The sequence below is a fragment of the Cygnus olor genome, chromosome 13 (assembly GCF_009769625.2).
Source record: "Cygnus olor isolate bCygOlo1 chromosome 13, bCygOlo1.pri.v2, whole genome shotgun sequence".
Classification (NCBI taxonomy): domain Eukaryota; kingdom Metazoa; phylum Chordata; class Aves; order Anseriformes; family Anatidae; genus Cygnus; species Cygnus olor.
In genome coordinates, this window is record NC_049181.1 from 13,820,489 (window position 1) to 13,838,519 (window position 18,031).

The 18,031-nt window shown below is 45.9% G+C and overlaps 1 protein-coding gene across 9 annotated transcripts in view; it reads left to right on the plus strand.

The window, feature by feature from the left end:
- PASD1 (PAS domain containing repressor 1) overlaps window positions 1-18,031 on the plus strand; it is a 94,376-nt gene that overhangs the window by 46,483 nt on the left and 29,862 nt on the right. For 5 of the 9 annotated variants that reach the window (XM_040572199.1, XM_040572204.1, XM_040572205.1 and 2 more), the window contains exon 1: window positions 927-1,120. The exons of 3 other annotated variants lie outside the window; for them this stretch is intronic. The gene's annotated coding sequence lies outside the window, so the exon portion shown is untranslated. Of the gene's footprint in view, window positions 1-926; window positions 1,121-1,495; window positions 12,867-18,031 lie in introns of those variants that run through there. One more of the 9 variants, XM_040572203.1, reaches the window with a different exon arrangement.

The window sequence follows — 18,031 nt, forward strand, 5'->3', positions numbered from 1 at the left end:
CCTTTGGGTTCTGCTTCTGTCCCTTGCGGTCTGGTGCGGGGCCACGCAGGAGCGGGAATCCTGGCTGAGCAAAGAAAGCTGGGAGAGGGCCACGGGCAGGGACATCGGGGTCTGGGGGTGCTGCCCAGGCTGGAGGGGGGCATCTGAGGGGGGCTAAAGGGGCTGAAACAGACCCTAACCTGTTCGTAAGAGGGTGTGCTGCTTTGAAAGGGGGCTTGCGTGGTACGGGTACCTGCCGGGGCTTTGGTCAGGGGTCCCGGCTGTGCCCCCGGCCTTGATGCCAAGAGCCTTCGGTGTCCGGTGCTCGCAGAAATAAGAGAAACAGAAACGGAGCCCGGGCAGGCGGCTCCGCTTCCCCCCTCGGCGGGGCTGCGGGAGCGGGGCGGGGGGCGCAGGGAAGGAGAGAGAATGGGGAGAGCAGAGAAGAAGCCGGGCGAGGAAGGAAGCCGCAAATGCTGAGCCCGTGACTCACGGTGCGGAATGAGTAATGACGGCAGGGAGCGGCGCGTTTCGGGCACGGGAGCGGGGCGGAGAGCCCGCCGGGCATCGCCGAGGGGGTCGGGGAGCCGGCGGGGGCTCGGGGGTGCGGCGGCGCCCCCTGCTCCCGCTGCGCGCCCCCCTCACCCTCTGCGCGGCCGGGGCCGGTCCGGAGCCCCCCGAAACCCCCGGGGACCGCTCGCGCTCCTCCTGCGCGCCTCCTGCGCCCCCCCCGCCGCCGCCTCCCCCGGTCCCCCCCGCGGGTGGCGGCTGCCCGCGGCCGCCGGTGGCACCGCGGCGGGAGGAGGAGCGCGCCTGTGCAGCGCCGGGAGGACGGGCCCAGCCTGCGCCGCGTTACACAACCGCCCGCCGCCACCGGGCACTTTCACAAGTCCCGCCGCGCAGCGCCGGCAGCCCGCCCGCAGCCGCGTTTGCGCCCCCCTCCCTCCCTCCCTCCGCCTTGCGCCCCGCTCCGCCCGCCCAGCCCCTGCCCCACTCGTGTCCCCCCCCCCCCTCCCCGGGCCATGTCCCTCGCGGGAAGAGGCAGCCCGGGGCTGGAGGAGACCCCCGGTGCCGGGGGGGCAGCGCGCAGGGGTCGGGCATGGCACTGAGAGAGGCTCCGGGACGCGCAGCCTGCCGGACGGTACGTGCGGGGCGCCGGGGGAAGGGAGGGGGGTCGTGCCCTCGGTGGGGTGGGGGACCCCCCGCTTGACACGTCCCGGGAGGTCCCGGTGAAGTTTTGGGGAGGGGAGGGTCGCCAGGGGGGCTGCCGGCCGGGAAGGTGTTTGGGCAGGGGGCTGCTTTCTGAAAATACGGCGGAGGAAAAAGCTCCGACGCCAGCCTTGCGCCCGAGCGCTGGATGGGAAAGGCAGGGTGCGAAGTTAGCCCTCCCCCCGGGCTTGGGGCGGCGGGCGGCTTTAGGGACCGACTGCATGGCGAGCGGGGAATTGGGGGGGGTCCCAAAGCCCCCCTCCGAAAGCCGAGCACGCCTCGAAGCCGAGCCCGGTGGTTCGCAGCTCCCGAGCCCCAGGTTGTGCTGCTGTGCACCGCCAGTGCTGCTCGACACACGGAGATGGGGACGTGTGGCTGGAGTAGCCTCGTTTTTGGGGCAGAAGGACGGCTCACCCCTGTCCTGGCTCTGCTGGCTTGCTGCTCCCCAGTCCCCACCAGTGCCACACCCAGGGGGACTGGGAACTGGGGGCGGCAGCTCTGCGTGGTGCGGGTGGTCTTCGCCGCTCCTGCGAGTGCTGGTGGGAGCAGCGGATGGCTTCGGGAGGATGCGGTGTGACCCCCCTTGTTTTGAACGTAGCACCACGGCGTGCACCACTTTGTCTGGGAATTTGTTTAATTTGTGTAAACTTCCTAGGCTGCACTGCTTTGCTGTAGTTAGCCAGTAAAAAAAAATGCATTTAGATTTTTGATTTGCTAGAAAACGTATTCAAAAAAAAAAAAAAAAGAGAGACTTTTCCTGTAACATGCTAAATCAGAGCAAATCAGCGTGCTGGTGATGGCAAATCAGCAGAGGAGCGGGGCACCCCGTGCACTGACAGCCGTAGCGGCAGCGCTCGGGACTCCGTGGCTGCCCAACTTCTGACACATGCGAGGAGAGCAGGCGCGGTGGTGAGGCCAGAAATGGGAGTTGGTGTGGATGGGAGGCATTGGTGTCTGTGGGGCTACCCGTGCTCGCTGCTGAACCTTCCCAATTTTTCTGGACGATGCAAGAGGAAAAATGTAAATTGCCGTAGGAGTGGTTACTCGCTGCTCATTTATTCTGTTCAATCAGAGAAATTAGTTGATCTAGGGGAAAAAGTAAAATTGGTTTGATTTTTTTTTTTTTTATAAACTGCAAACTTCAGTGAAATTTGGCAGTAAGACCTGCATTGGTTCCTGTTTTTTAGCCACTCAGTTTATGTCTGCATTGAATTATTTCACTGGTTTAAGGCACACATCAAGTACTCAAAAATAGCTCAGGGTTCAAAATTAAAATGAGCGAGTGAACAGTTCATAATTAAAGTCTCATGGCGTTGGAAGCAACACTGGATTTCAGAGATGCTGATGTCAAACGCAACTTCTGCTCATTAGTAGTATCAGAAAATTGGTACAATGTCTTTACAGTTTGGATCTGGGGCTTGTCTATACACAGAAGTGGCATTGTTTTGCCCTAAATTACGCAACCGCCCAAGATTCACGTGTGGTGATACAAAGGTTTTAATGCCAACATGGCTCATTCCTTCGAGACTGGGGGAGCAAGCTGTGTGCCTGTACCAGGACACCTGATCTGGGCTTGTACCGGGATAGCAAGGGATTCTGGTGGAATAGTGTGCCTTTAACCAAAGTGCTAAAGCATCTAAAAACCTAAATAGCATGGACCAGTCTTGGTTGGCGTTACTAAAATGCTGCACTTGGGTATCCATTACACACCTCCTTTTCCCTCATTTCCCTGCTACTTGTGGTTGTGTGCAAGGACTCTGGCACTGAGCCCTCCCGCCCCGTGGTAGCATGCCTGCAGCACCCTGCGGGGCTCGGTTTGTCGCTCACGTCCCACCTGAGCTGGGGTTGCAGGCGAGCTCGAGGCGGTGGCGATGCCCTGCCAAGCGCCCCGTGCCCCGCTGAGCCTGCTGGCCGTGTCTCTGCTAGCCACAGACCCGCCAGATTCAGTCAATGCGCACGGGGTGCATGCAATTAATGAGAGAAGTCGACCTACTTGATTTTCCATTATTGGCTTTGGCCTCGTCTACACAGAGAGATTACACCAGTTTAGTTTAAGTCCACTTTTAAAGTGATTTGATTAACCTGGTGTGACCTCGTGTACAGACATTCTTATTTGGGTTCATATGGACTTATTTTGGTTGAACCTGCCCTGAGTCAATTTACACAGAACTGAAATTAGCTGTGCCTAAACTGAAAGGAGAACTTGCGTCTCTGCGTTATGACAACTTTCTCATGAAAGGAGGACCTTCTTTAGAACCTGGCACAGAGTGAAATTCATGGAACCATAGTCATTAATGTTGGAAAAGCCTTCCAAGATCATCTGGTCCAACCATCGCCCTACCACTGATATCACCCAATAAATTATGACCCTAAGCACCAAAAAATTCCCAACAAACCTGTAGGAGACTGGAAGCTATTCATAGCAAAGTTATTAAAAATAAATAAAAAAGAGCAAAACCTAACTATCTTAGCAAGACAAAAGAAGGAGTCCCAGCGATCCTGGTTGTGGGGTGCCAAAAGCAGTGGCACCAGGCTGCTGCAACCATACACCAGGCTTGCATGGCAAGGCTTGCAGCAAGGCTCTCCTATGGCTCATCAGCTGCAGAGGAGGGGAAGTGTTTGTATCCTGTACATGAAGTCCCTACGCAGTCAAAAAATAAAAAAAGTGATGCAGGGAACTATAGGCGTGCTCGTTTGAATGCAATAGTACACGGTGTCTCATGACGTATTTTGTAGGAAAGAATAATTAGACATGGAAATAATGAGGAAGAAGGATAAATTGCAACAAGATTTTATCAAAAAATGGGTTGTGCTAGACTAATCTAACATCTTTTTTATATAACAGATTTCTTAGGTGGGGTAGTGCAGGAATGTGATTTATGTGAAGCCAAGCATTAGATACCATGCCCCACAGGACAGTATTGCTTAAAAGGAAGATGGTGGTTCAATACGAGAGCTGAGAGGTGGAGAAGGAGCTGGCTAAGCAGAAGGTACAAGAGTTGCATCCAAATAAAGTTGTCTGATGGGAGATTGGCGTTGAAGGAGGGCCTTTGGGATGGAAGCGAGCAGTGCTGCAGCTCCTGGGGACCATCAGGATGGGGCCACAGTGAGCTGGGGGAGCGCTGGGTGTGTGCCTGGCGGGACACGGGGCTGGGAGGTGGCCTCGGAGGGAGGAGGACTGGATTATCATATGAAAGGAATTTAGATGACTTTGTTGATTGGCGTGATAGAAATAAAATGACATTTAATAGTGCTGGGTGCAAAGTCATGCAAAGTTTTGCGCGTTGAGACCAACAACAAGAATTTCAAGTGTGAAATGGGCTCGTCGCTGGCGGGGACAGAGGGCAGAGATGTGGAGGCACTGCATGGCCCCAGGTGCCTGTGGGCAAGTGGTGGGATTTTATCGTTGGTTTTATCATTGTACAAGAGCTTTCTGTCGCTTGTGGTGTAGTCTGTTGGGATATTGCAAAGCTCTGGACACCCCCATCAAGAAAACGTTAGATTAGAACGGCAGGAGGGCGAGAGATGTGATCACACAAATGGACTCTCTATTGAATGACGTGCGATTAAACACCTTAATTTGTTTAGCTCTGGCCAATTGAACAAGTGAAGGGACAGGTTACAATAGGTCTTTTTACGCACAGCTGGGACTAAATGGCAAGAAGGAGGAAAAACTGTGTAAGTCAAAAGATAGCATCCACACGAGATTAAATTGTGTAAGTTGGTCATGAATAAATTTGAATGGGAAATTAGAAGGAAGCTTCCAGCTACCCAAGGATTGAGGTTGTGTAATAGTCTTTCAATTAGGGTAGTTTTGAGATAGATCTTGATAATCTTATGAAAGAGATTATACAGTTAAATTAGAGAGTTCCTGGAGATAGGAAATTAAGTTTGCAGAATTAGCCCTTTGGTCTCCAGTATATCTGTATTTTTAATGCAAGGTTGAAAGGAGATTGGACCAGGTTTTGTTTGCACTGTTACATTAACCCCATGCATCAAGGCTTCTGCTGTTTTCCTGGGAGCCATGGCAAGAGAGAGTTGTCCCCATTGCTGCAGAATCAGTCTTTTTTTTTCCCACGTTTGCCTTCTCAAGCAGTAGACGTTGGCCACAGGTCGAGGTGTAAGGAAATTCTGCAGTGCGGAGGCTCCTTGTGGCGTTAGGCTGGCACGACTGCCTGCGGTGTTTTCTGGCGTGCTTTCTGGCTTAACCTGTTCGTCTGATTTTGGGGCAGAGAGGAGTTTTTCCTTCAGGTTGCGCCGTGAGTATCCACAGTGTACTTCATGGTATATTTTCCAGGATTGGTAGCTAGTGTTGTTTAATGAACTTTGTGTGGTTGCAAGGATATGCGGTCTGGGCAGTGATTTTTACCCACCCTGCTTTTCCGTGTTACAGTGCCGTTTCATCTTGTGTGCTAATGATGTGAACTGTAAGTTTGATGAAGGATGTGAGGACGTGTTCTGAGGCTCCTGATGGTTGAAGAGATGTTGTGAAGTCAGCACTAGAAGCGTTGTTTCCTGAGGTTGGAGAGCTGGTGTTCATGTCCCCGCTGTTCCATTTCTACCTGATATTCCTAAAATATGTTGCAAAGCTGGACCTAAAATCAGCCCTGCTCTGGTGCTGCTCAGAGAAAAATTCTGTAATTTGTGCAGAAAAACCTCTAGAATAAATAAGAGATTGCTGGCCTTTCGTGATAAGTCAGTAATTTTAGCAAGACAGTTTTGTTACAGGACAGTTGATGTATAATGTGCATCTTACTCCTTTTTCTTATTACAAGAAAGAGAGGAGGAAAAGGGCAAAAAAAAGACAGAAAGCAAGCAGGGAAGCAAGAAGGAAAACAGCTTGACTTAGCCTGAAGGAGAGATCACATACCTGATAAGCTGCCTGTTCAGAGAAATTGAAATATGGAAAAATGACAGTGCAGACGAGGATAATACCGAGGTTGTAGACAAGGAAGTGCGCTAACCAAACTCCACGGAGCTGCTGAAACGCATCGGATCATCTGACTGTGACTTGTATTCTCAGCAAACACGGTTGTATAATTGATTAATTTGTCGACATCTCTGTAGAGCACAGCACTATGGTAACTAAGAGGCTCGCTCACCATTTTCCCAGGGAGCCCTGAAAAGCGTATCTTTCCTTGGGAGGGCAGCAGGGAGGCAGGGCAAGACCTCGGATGTCCAGCTGGAGAGGACAGATGCACACACATGAGTGCACTTGGGCACACACTCATGGTTGGAAGCAGCCCCTGGCCAGGGCAGGAAGGTGAGCTTGGGGTGGTTAGCTGGTGACAGGCACTTTTGGGGCACCACGGAGGTGTCCTGGACTTGGCTTGCAGTATTCGTACCAGAGGTTACCCTCGGTGCTGTGCTCATCCCATCTCCAGGCAGGGATTTAGGCAAGCCCCTCCGGTCCCCACGGCAGTGTAACACCTCACTTCTACACCTCCGTTTCCCCACAATTTGTGTCCCCTCTCCCAGATAAGCGACGTGCAAGTCAATGTCAGGCGCTTTGCTGGGTGGCAGGTGTAGACAGATGGGTTCATTGATTGACTAATAGCTGAATGCCAAGATATTTGCAGGTGTGTTTATTCTTGTTTACAAACTGCCCGAGCTCAAGCAAGATTTTCAAGTATGTAGCAACGGCAGGAATCATATCCATAAAAATGCTAATCTCCTCTCTTGCTTCATCCGTTCAGCCCACAAACACACGCACACACATATGCGTAAAAGAAATTAATAAGGTTTATTTGTTCTCTTCTGGGCTCAGCCTACTTTAATCTTATTTTAACTCACAGCACAGCGCGACGCATTGCTTCAGGACAATAAAGTTTTGACCGTAAGCAGCATAATAAGTAAACCATTTTTTGGAGAAATAAATAAACAAAAGATGAGCTGATAACAGCACCCGTTGATATTAATTATTTCGCATAGACGCGGCAGCATTATAAGAAGACTTCTAAGTAATCCAGAGGATTTTTCTGAAAGGGATAAGCCAAACCCCTGTCCCTGCTGAAGGACCTCTCCCAGAGTATCAGCAGAAGGAAAATAGATATCCCAGGGATATCAGCCTTGGGGTCTGGGCCACCGAAGGCTCTACTGCCCAAGTTGCACGTATGTCTTCATGTCTTGAGGAGGATGCTGTGCGTTTGGTCCAGTTACAGCAAACCCAGCAATTAGGGAGGCTGTAAGAGCTGGGGAGGTTACACCCGCGCCGAGGAAGTTGGGTTATGAACCTGTTCGTCCCGTCGCTGAGCGCAGCATACACGGCCGCAGTTTACAGTAAATTAGAAATATTCGTGCTGATCAAAGTGTTTCTAATCACGTTTTATTAAGTGTATGCATTAAGTGAGTCATGTGTGGCAAAAAGGTGGGACTTTGGTTGGCTCCGCTACTGCTGGGCATGTTAAGGAGGAATATCAACAGTTTGCTTTTCACTCAAACAGAATACTTGGAAAGGCTTCGTTTTGGAGCAGGCTTTTAATGGAAGGGGCACAGTAGGAAGTGTTAACAAAACAAACTCTGTGTGCTAATCTTAACACCTACATCTTCTATTGAATCTTGCTTATTGCAGCGGGCTGAGCCTTGTCATTAGTGGAGACAATGAGTCAATGTAGAAAAAGTGAGTTCCTTTATTTTCTCCGCATCCGAAGCTCTGGGGTTGGCCTCCTGGATGGCAGTAGTGATTTGGAGCTGTGCAATTGCAGAGGGAGTGCACGTCGGCCCTTGGGGGCCAGTCCTGGGACTCTCCTTGCTCATTCTGCTGGAGTTGGGGCCTCCATGGATCCCAGTGCCTTCCTTACCTGGGGCATCTTCATGTCTCCTGGGACACGGTTCTTTTGCTGAAAATTCTGTTACATGGGGAGATTGCGTGCAATTCTGTATTCTGCTTTCTGGAAATTCTTTGGTTTGGAAGGAGAATGCCCCAGAAGAGTCTTTAGAGTAGGAGAGTGTGTGTGATTCTGCAATACTGTCCATAAGGGACAAATATTCTTTGTCTAAAATGGGAGAAAAATAAGTGCAATGGACTAAAATTGTCACTAAACCATCTGGAAACAAGAAATGAGGCTGGATCAGAACTCCATCTTAGCCAGACCACATGTTTTGAATCTGGAGCTGAATTCCTTATCATGGGTGTATTCATAAATGCAACTAGTAGAGCAACCAAGATCTAGAGTGTTGGATTGATTTGATGGTTGGTAATAGGCTGTTGTGACTAGAGCAGAATCTCTTCTTTCACTCAAGGGATGGATAAAGACTAACTCAAAAGAGGACGACGAGTTCTGTGTTTTCAATTTTATATTTTTAAAGGAAAGCATATGAATATTAACAAGCTGGAATAGCGTCTTTCTTAAAAGTTGTCCTTAGAGATAGCGTATTATATTAATGTGAATTTGATTGCACAGTAAGTAAAATTTTATAAATATAAATCATCATCTTCTTTCAAAAACTGTCACACCTTGGAAACTATTCTGGGATTTTCTAGTATAGTCCAGTTAGAATTGTTTGAGTAAAAGGAGGCATCAGTGAACAAGTCAGATAATGAGCTGCTTTACATAAAAGGCATAGTGTCTATTTATGATATATAGAAGTCCTAAGAGAGATAACTTATCAGTTTAATCTTTTTCGAATTGTGTTTGAAATCTACTTTTTATGAGGCATTCCTGACTGTTCCAGAGCTTACTGCTCAGACAACTTCATGGACTTTGTTTCTCTTTGACTTACAACTCTGCAGGGTCCTTTGCAGGCAAACACAGGCAAATTTTCTTCAGTTGTATTTATTTGGTTCCTTGACCTCGAAGTAAAATTTGTAGCGATGTAGGTGTTGCCAAATGTTTTCTTCTGACCTGGTTGCTGCTGTCAGACCCAGCTGTTAGCACAAGATATGTACAGTACCAGTAGGAGCAGTCACACAAATCGTGGGGTTTGTCTTTGGCATCTTTGGCTCAGCACTGAGGAGCTCTGCAGTTGACTTGAGTCTCTGCAGTAACGAAGACTGTGGAGTTTGGAGCCACTGCACTAAATGCTTCTTTTTCCTTCTTTGTAAGTTCTTGAGATAAATTTACTGTGGAAAAGAGGATTGCTGGATGAATTAAATTAGATTAACTAAACACTGTTTTTCTCCCTGTGTTTCTATCCGTGTCTTGGCTTTGAGAGTTTGCCCACAGAACAGCTATTTTTTTGAGCAAAAGCGTGGCATTTACTTTTGTCTTTCCTGACATGAATGTCATGTTTTATTAGGGAATCATCTCAATCAGCTTTACTAGCAGCTGATTTTCCTCCCAGCCTTGCAACACTTGCAATATCTTCAATCAGAGAAGAGTCATGATGGGGAAGTGTTGTTGGAAGGAGGACATGCAACGCCGGAGTCTGGCAGAGCAGGATTGCTCTTCTGCATAGAGGAAGCAAACACCTGTGAGATATTAAAAACTTTTGACGGGGATGGGAAGATAATTACCAAGATAATTCCACGTCAGGCATCGCTCTGGCTTCTGTCTCCTGCCAGGCTTCCTAAGCCCTAGGTCATAAGGTTAGAGGGAGCTGTGGGCTGGTTGTGTCATCCCTCACCTGTGGACGAGGACCTTCCCCACTGCAGCCCATTGCCACCAGAGCTGGATTGCCTGTCGTCACCCTCCCATTAAGGATGACTGCTTCTAAAGCATTAGCATTCATGTCAGGACTAGATATGGATCAGCACAGGCTTAAATCATTGTCAGGAACAGATGTGAGATACCTAATCAGTTATTTCCTTAGGAAAATGAGTTTGATTGCATGAATAGTTGTAAATATTTCATTCAGCGGCTCAGCTACTACGGCAATGGTAAACAAGCTTCGGAGAGGCATTTTGTGGTACTGCACTTGATTTCTTATTCATCTACACTTCAGCATAGAAGAAAGCAGCTTAGGTACTTTGGATTACTTTTTGTGACAGCATGGCTGGCAACCAGGGGCTTGCTTGAAGAGAGACGAGCACGCTTAGCCCTAAAAACCACACCAGCTTCAGCCTGGTTGGTTTACAGCGTGCAGAATTTGCCCACACAGAACACAGAACTAGAAGAAATGTTCGTGTTAGGAAGGATGTAACACTAATTTCTGTGATCTTATAAGGAATTTTACTACTGACCTTTTGCAGCGGGCCTGGTGGGAGGAGGAGAAGGAAGGAGGAAGGTGTTTTTTCTATCTGCCTAATTGAATGTTTTCCCTGCTTGAATTTTTGCTAAACCACTGTGAAGTTTGCTTGTGATTTATAGGAGACGTACACGAAAGCAGTGCAGGAAAGAAAGAGGCTGCGAGTACAGATGATGTTTGCCTCTTCAACACGGTGTGAAATCCCGAGGAAACTGGGACTGCTAGCTAAAGGTCATGGACATTTTTAACTTCTGCTGCTGGCTTCGTGCTACTGCGTAAATGTTCGTCAGGGATTGTGCTGGCCTTGGTGGTGTAACGTAGTCAGATTATCGCAGGAACAAGCTCCCTTTCAACCCGTATGTTTTGTGGGCATGTACGTTACAGTATCTTTCATCAGCTGGTTTTAATGTTTATCTTCTGAGCCAGCCTAATTTTATGGTGTTAAATATAGTATGGATGCTGCTGGTATGTGGATACATGGTTTAAGGTGCTTTGGTCGCAAAAGCCCAGAGTAACAGATTTGTGTCTGTCCTACTTCTGGAAAGCACAAACAAATCCCACTGCCTGCACCCAGGAATTACACAGGTGGTTAAGACAAGAGGCATGTGTCAGCGAATCTTCGTTCTCCAGTGCTCTTTGCACTGTGTCTCAGGGGAGATGGCGTCTCACGCCTCAGCCTTTTCAGCTGGCCAGGTCTCTTACCTGAGAGTTATCCTTCGAGAGAGATGGGCCCGTGCTTTTAGCTTACTGGTTGTGTTGGAGTCCTGTTTGTGACTCACAGGATGAGGATTCTTAGTGTAAGACCATTGCAGATAAGAAATAAAACTCATTTTTAAATGTTCTGTATGCTCACGCAGTTGTTGAGGGACACATCTTTTCCAGTTTTAGAGTTTACAAAAAAAAAAGCTTCCAAGAGAATCCCCAAAGCGAAGGGGACATTCAGTCGTGCTGAGTCATATTTTGTTATTTTGGTTGATTATCCAGCCAGCCATGCAAATAAACTGCAAGGGAAAAAAAAAAACGTGTGTGAATGTCTTATCTATGACAGAATGAGGACTTGGGTCTTTGTGCATAATATGTGTAACAATAATGGCCCAGTATTAAGCTGCTCCAGTGGCTGTCATATTTGTAGTCTAAAAATGATAACGAAGTAATAAGAGAGAGAGACATGTTGATGTTTATCTTCTCTTTTCCTCTTTCAGAGCAAAAGTTTTGCTTTCTCATTACGTTTCCAGTGCAGATTTGCAGTACTGTGCAGAATGATGAATCTGATTGCAGTTAATTGTTTAAATATTCTTTTATTCCTGAAGCTTTCGGAACAAATAACATCTTTTGAGGAGCTAGTTGAGAAGCAACATGGGCAAGATATTGCAAAAGGGAATATTGGATGTGAAGTTAAAAGTGTCTCAGAGAAGAGAAGGAGAAGGTGTGGAGGTTGTTCTAAAGAAGGAAGGAAAACCAGCTATATTATTAACACTTCCAGTAACATAAGTGGCAGCAATTCTGCTTGAAAAAAAAAAAAAAGGGTAAGCTTCAATAGTTCAAATCCATCCTTGGTGTAACTGCAATGGAATTACACTTGGATCAACAGCTTTGCTGGTTCATAAGTCTTATAGGGTTACTGAATGCAAATACTATAAATGAGCGTGACTTTGTCCAAAATGCATTTAATGACTGTATTTATCGTCTGTCTGTCTTCTTCATAGTAAACAAGAAGGAGAAGGTCTTGTAGCCACAGAAAATATTTTGCATCATGCTGTCTAACTGGGGCCATTATTAGCTATTCTCAGCTCAAAAGAGCCGTTCTTTAGGGTAGCTGAAGCACAAACATGCTTGGTCTTTGGGACCCCTTTACAGCCATATTATATATTCGTAATGCAGGAAATAAAACACTGGATGGAAAATTACCACTTCAAGACAAGTGTGGGTTATTTTGGAGATTCTGAGCAATTAGGTGAATTTTCTCACAATAATGCTCACATCCAGTGCTTAATCATACACTTGAAACAAGTGGGCTCAGACCTTATGAAAAGTGTTTACTTGTTCGGCTTTAAGGCGCAGGCCAAGAAATAACTTGATCGGATTAGTCGGGGTTGAATAGGAACAGCAGCAAATAGAAGCAAACGAGTGTGAACGATGCTGCTGTGCTCTGCATTAGAAAAATATCTGCCAGCTGCCGTTGCAGAGCATAATCCCACAAGATGCTGACGCCTCCGGTTCCCATTGCCCGAGGAAGCCAGGGCAGGGCTCCTTGGGTGTGTGGTTCCCATTGCTCACCTGAGTCACACAGCTTTTTTTTTCCTCTTAAATCCTTCTTTTCCCTCTTACATAAAAGCTGGTTCTTTTGTACCTCCTCTTTCTTGAAAGGCTCGTGACGCTTGCAGGGCCGGGGTGCGTGGCTGGTTATTCTCAGCTGCAAGATTACAGAGATGGCAGCAGTAAGGTCAGTGGGGCACGGACTCGGCTCAGCTGGAGAGCAGATGCGAGGAGATCATTTAAGGAAAGCAGCTGAAATTCCTGGAGCCAAATGAGGATAAGACAAATTTTGAAATGTAAGCGCTTTGTTTAAATTCCTTTTGACTTACATGCACGTTATACCTGGAACGCTCCCGAATTAAACACACCGAGAGGGTAAAGAAGTTTTTCTTACGCTTGAACTTGGACGCGTGAAGCCAGAGATATAAAATGAGGTCAGTTAGCTCAGCTGCAGTGAATCCTTTGATATTCATTTAATGGGTAAGTAGATAAAACTCTAAGTAAGCCTGCGTGTAAGACTTTGAATTTTAACTACTAAAGCTCTTTATAATTTTCTCACAGGTCTTTCACATGGGGCAGTTGAACTGTTCAGACAGCTAGTGCTGCTCCACTTCTGCTGCAGGAGAATAAATGCTTCACTGCATGGCCCCGGGGCCTGTTCTCTCCTTTCTTCTGTCTCTGAACCAGAGCTGAGAGATGGGCTGGTGCTGGGAAATGCCATCTTTTTGGCAGTGTTCAGGTTTGAGATTTGGGCTGAAGTCGAGAGTTTTAACTCTGGATCAGCAGCTGAATTCTCCTCTGCTATGGGGAGGCTTTCAATCTGGTTTAGACCTATCTCTAATGCTTTTGTCATAATATTTCCTTTTTTTTGAATAGCTTCCTTATGTATTGAGTTCCAGAAATTCCAGGCTGGTGATACACATGAGAAACAGATTGCAACAGAGAGCAGATTAAATTACTCAGGTCTAGGATTACGGAGGCAAAATGTGGTTGGTTTTTTTTTTCAAGTTGTTTTAAAAAGGGAGAAGAATCTTACTTTTTTTGATTTATCAGTAGAAATTTGGGATCAGATGAATCCTGAGCTGTCCTTCCACTGGTCACTCAGTGGCCACTTGAGGAAAAAATAATGAACTGTTGTTTTTTTCTCCCTCCTTCACTTGAAAATCAGTTCTTATCAGTGCTACCTATTAAAGTGAGTTCTAAGACTCTAGTCTGATGCTTCAGGAAACTTATTTTAGGAGGGAAGACTTGACTGAATGCCAGTAGACAGGGCTAATCGTCGGGACATCTGGATTCACTTCTTAACTCTGCTGCCTGACCTTGGGCCAACAATTTAGGTCAAACTTTTCCAAAATGTGCATTGTTTGTAGGTGCTTGTGCTGGGTTTCAGCGTTACTGAAAATTAGGCTGTAGCTGCACTTACTGTTTCAAATCCAGCTTCCCAAAACTGGGACACTCAAAAAAGACAGAAGTGAAGTGTGTGCCCCTGTTTCTTCACTTGTACAACAGGGATAAGCGTGTTTATAGAGTCTGCCGAGACTTCCTGATGTAGAAGCAGTGGAGGAGAAGGCAGCAAGCTGCTTGCGAAGCATTGGAAAAGTTGACATTGTTCATAGAAAGCAAAGGAAAGTGAACAAGAACCAGACTCCCAAGACCTCCCACTACAGCAGCTGAAGGGCTCCCTGGTACAGAGGACCCAGCAGATGTAAGGAAGCAGAGGAATGACAGAGTCAAGGATATCTGGCTACCTGCAGTGTCTGTACATCATCCAGCTGCCTTGTGGTGCATTGCCCAGCAGCAGCAGGGCACCGGCTGAGTTTCCCTCTCTTGTAGGGGATGTAGCGTTGTGCAAAGACAGGGCAGTGCAGGAGTAACATGCCATGTGCCTTCAGGATGCTCCGATTTGTGTCATGTACAGTCAGTCTGTGCATGCCAGAAAGGCACGGACTGTACTAAGTATCTGGTCATGTAATGGAGGAGCACTGATAGTATTGGGCCTCTTTCATTAAATGAGGTCCAAATAGAGAGGTCTGGCACCACCTTGTTTGTTCTTCAGGCAGCTACCTTGGGACCCTGGGATGTGCTCGTCAGGGAGATGGCAATCAGTTCTTGCTTTCATCTCTGCTCATCCTGCAGCCTGTGAGGAGAAGGACTTTTAGCCAAGTCATGCAACCCACTTATCTCTTCACCAGAGCAGAGCAGTTGGGAAGTATGGCCCTGGAACCACCAGTGACCCACTGCTGATGCATTTGAAGGCTCCTCCTTTTACTGTGCAAGGCAAACAGCCCTCAGGCCTCACTTTTAGTTTTGCATTATGAGTTCAACCTCCAGCACAAGAAAACAAAGCACAAATCTCTTCATCTGTACCATCCTTCAGCATCTGAAATGCATTTTATATAGAAGCCTGAGAAAGAAGAAACTGAAAACAAATATATATATATATTGTTTGAGCAGAAAAAGAGAACAGCTAAGGACATGGATGCTATTATTGCCTCCTTGAACAAACTGGTGGTTGATTGTTTAGCTTGACTAGATGGCTGATTTTCTTTATTGTGTAGTGATTACAGTTATTCTGCACACAGGGCCTAAAAGTAGGTAGTTCAATGGCACGTAGACTTAGTTAGGGATGAGTTTCACCAATAGTAAATAGAACAGAAAAGGAAATGCAAGCAGGATTTCAGGGTAGCACAACCAAAACTTGTTGTCCATCTTGTTTAAGCTGCAGAATCAAATTATTTGTTTTGTTCGCTTGTTTGCTTTTTAGCTTGTCGAGCTGCTTTTTTCAATGCTGAAATTTGTTGGGTTAACTTCCCACACACACAAATGCCATCTTTTGTGATTTGCCAGAGAAGTGGATATGATAGAAGGTGCCCTGAGGCATGAGACAGGGAGCCCTGCTTGCATTCTTTCCACATTCACCAGCAGGAATTGTTGCTTAACTTTAAACCTCAGGAGATGAGCTGTGCTGCAGTCATCCTGAGCGTCACCTGTCCTTGGTAGAGATTGCTTTCAGTTTTTTTTGTAAATCATTCTGAACTAAAGTGCATGTTTATATGTGTATGTCTATGCACCTCATGCATTGCCCTGTTGGGATCAGCTGTAAGCAGAACACAGAGCTTTAAGAAAATTCCTATTTTCTGGAAATTTTGGAGAACATTCTGTTCAAAAGGTTCCTGGTTGTAAGATTTCGATATTGCTGCCTTCTCTTTGTCTCTATGTGCCTTTCCTGGAAATAGTCACATGCGAACACACGTCTCAATTTCTGCTAAAGGATTTTTTGTGAACAACTTCCTTTGCTGCTATGCCACGCGAGGGAAAACTGTATGTTATTGTTGGGGGATTATTTGGCTCTAAATATTAGACTGAGCATCCAGGTCCAGAAATACCGTGTCTGAATGAGCCAGGTGTGTTAAAAATTTATTTATAAGTTAGATACATCTTCATCATTTCATAGTACAGCACACATTTACTGGAAGGGTAGTTCCTGTAGTAACTGGCTACAAATAAACACAGGTATTTGTCCAAGACTGCAGGAGTATTATTTGCATGCTCATTTTTCTCCTCCCCTGCGTGTGCCAGTGGAGTTGTGTTTTTGTACTGGTAGGGCTGTGAATCAGCAGTCCTGCCTTTTGCCATCTTTTGAGAATTTTAAGAGGCTATTAGACAAATTGATAGAGTTAATTAAATACATGCCCTTCTTGTTACAGAAGCCCTAGAGACATTTTAAATAATCTCCTCAAATGTTGCATCTTTAGCCTGCAAGACTTAGTAAATTGCTGGAACAGAACAAAGTTGGCCAGCTATTTTCTCCAGGATCTGACAAAAATCCTAAAGAACAAAATGTTCCAGTAATCATCTTTTCTTTTCAAGTGTCTGTTAGTGTTTTTTAATCTTTCTCCCCTTTCCTTTTGTTAGAAAACAGCATACCCTAGTTAAAAATAAATAAATAAATAAAGACACATAACCAAAAAAAAGAAAACCCACAGCAGCATTGTTCCTCCCTTTATCTTTCATTTCATTTTGGTGCTGAATCACAGTGTTCTGATACAGCCTCTTTTATGGCGTAATTGTTTTGTATAATCCATTTTCTTTGGGCACCTCTTAGCTTCTCTCTGAAGCTGTTACTGCTGTAATGAATGTAGTCATAAATCTGTCACAGGTAACAAGCTAAATTTAGAGCTCAATAAACCAGGAGGAGGATGCTGCAGCTAAGCAAGCGCATTGAGATGCTCCTCTTACAGCAGTGCCAGAAAAGGTCCGCTTCTGACAGATGAACAAGAGGAGGACACAGAATTTTGGATACTCCCATCAATTCACCACCATTATTACCCTGTTGCAGCTGCTGCAGAGATGCTGCACGAAAATACAGGCAGGGGTGGGAAATCGAAGTAAGCGGTGGAGATCCAGAGATTGGGAGAATCCTCACGGCGTGTAAAACAGCCGGAAAAGTTCAGAGGCACTGTTTGTTTTTTCCAAATGTCATTTACATTAGCATCTTATAATTGAATCAGTAGCACTTCACTGAAAAGGTTAAATTCTGCCTTTTAAAAATTAAATCTGCCGTTTAGCTGTCAAGCGCAGTCATGCCCTCCTGTTGCCTCTGGAAGAATGAAACATTGCCATATTGACATATAAATCGTACTGCTGGAGAATGCATTAACTCTTATTTACGGCTACGTTGTGCTGCATCTTGTAATTGAGGCTCTCTGCTGAATTCATTGCATGTAAAATCTGTGGAAATTATTAGCATGGTGCATTTCCATAATTAAAATATTTCCTAGATATAGATCTGAAGACTCCCGAACTGCCATGCATTACGCAAGTGCAAAATGCTACAAAAAATTAAATACAAAGTTTTTGTGCATAGAGAATATTTTTAAGTAGATGATTTGAAATAGTTGGGAAAAGCAATCAAATTAGCTGGGTTCAGGGTTGTTTTTAGGTGACTGATGAAAACTTTATTTGCTGCTGATCACAAAGAAATTAGAGCAGTAGACTCACAGAGTGAGCTTTACCTTGTCATCAGTGACATAGCCAAATAATTAAAATTAACACTATATTGAAGCACTCGTAGGAACTGTTGGTTTCAGGGGATAATTCTTTCTAATATGTTATGCCATTAAGAGTTACCCTCAAAGTAACACAAATGTTTTGATGTTTTACAGCAATCCAATACATAAACATTATCTTTAGTCAAAATATTGCAGTTCAATATTGCAAGTTCAACTTCAGGATAGCTCCTGAAGTCAAACAGTTCGGCAAAACAAAGAGTTAAAAAAAATTCCCTCTCCCATTCCCTCTTCAGTAAAAATTGTGCCAGAATATTGCAGAAAGGATGAAACAGCACTTTAACTTTTAGATGTGTATCTGAGAAGTCCATTGTCTTGTTAAGGCTGTCAGACTCCATTGCCCTTTCTGTAACCCTAGAAACAACTTTAATACAGTGATGTTTGAAAAGTCT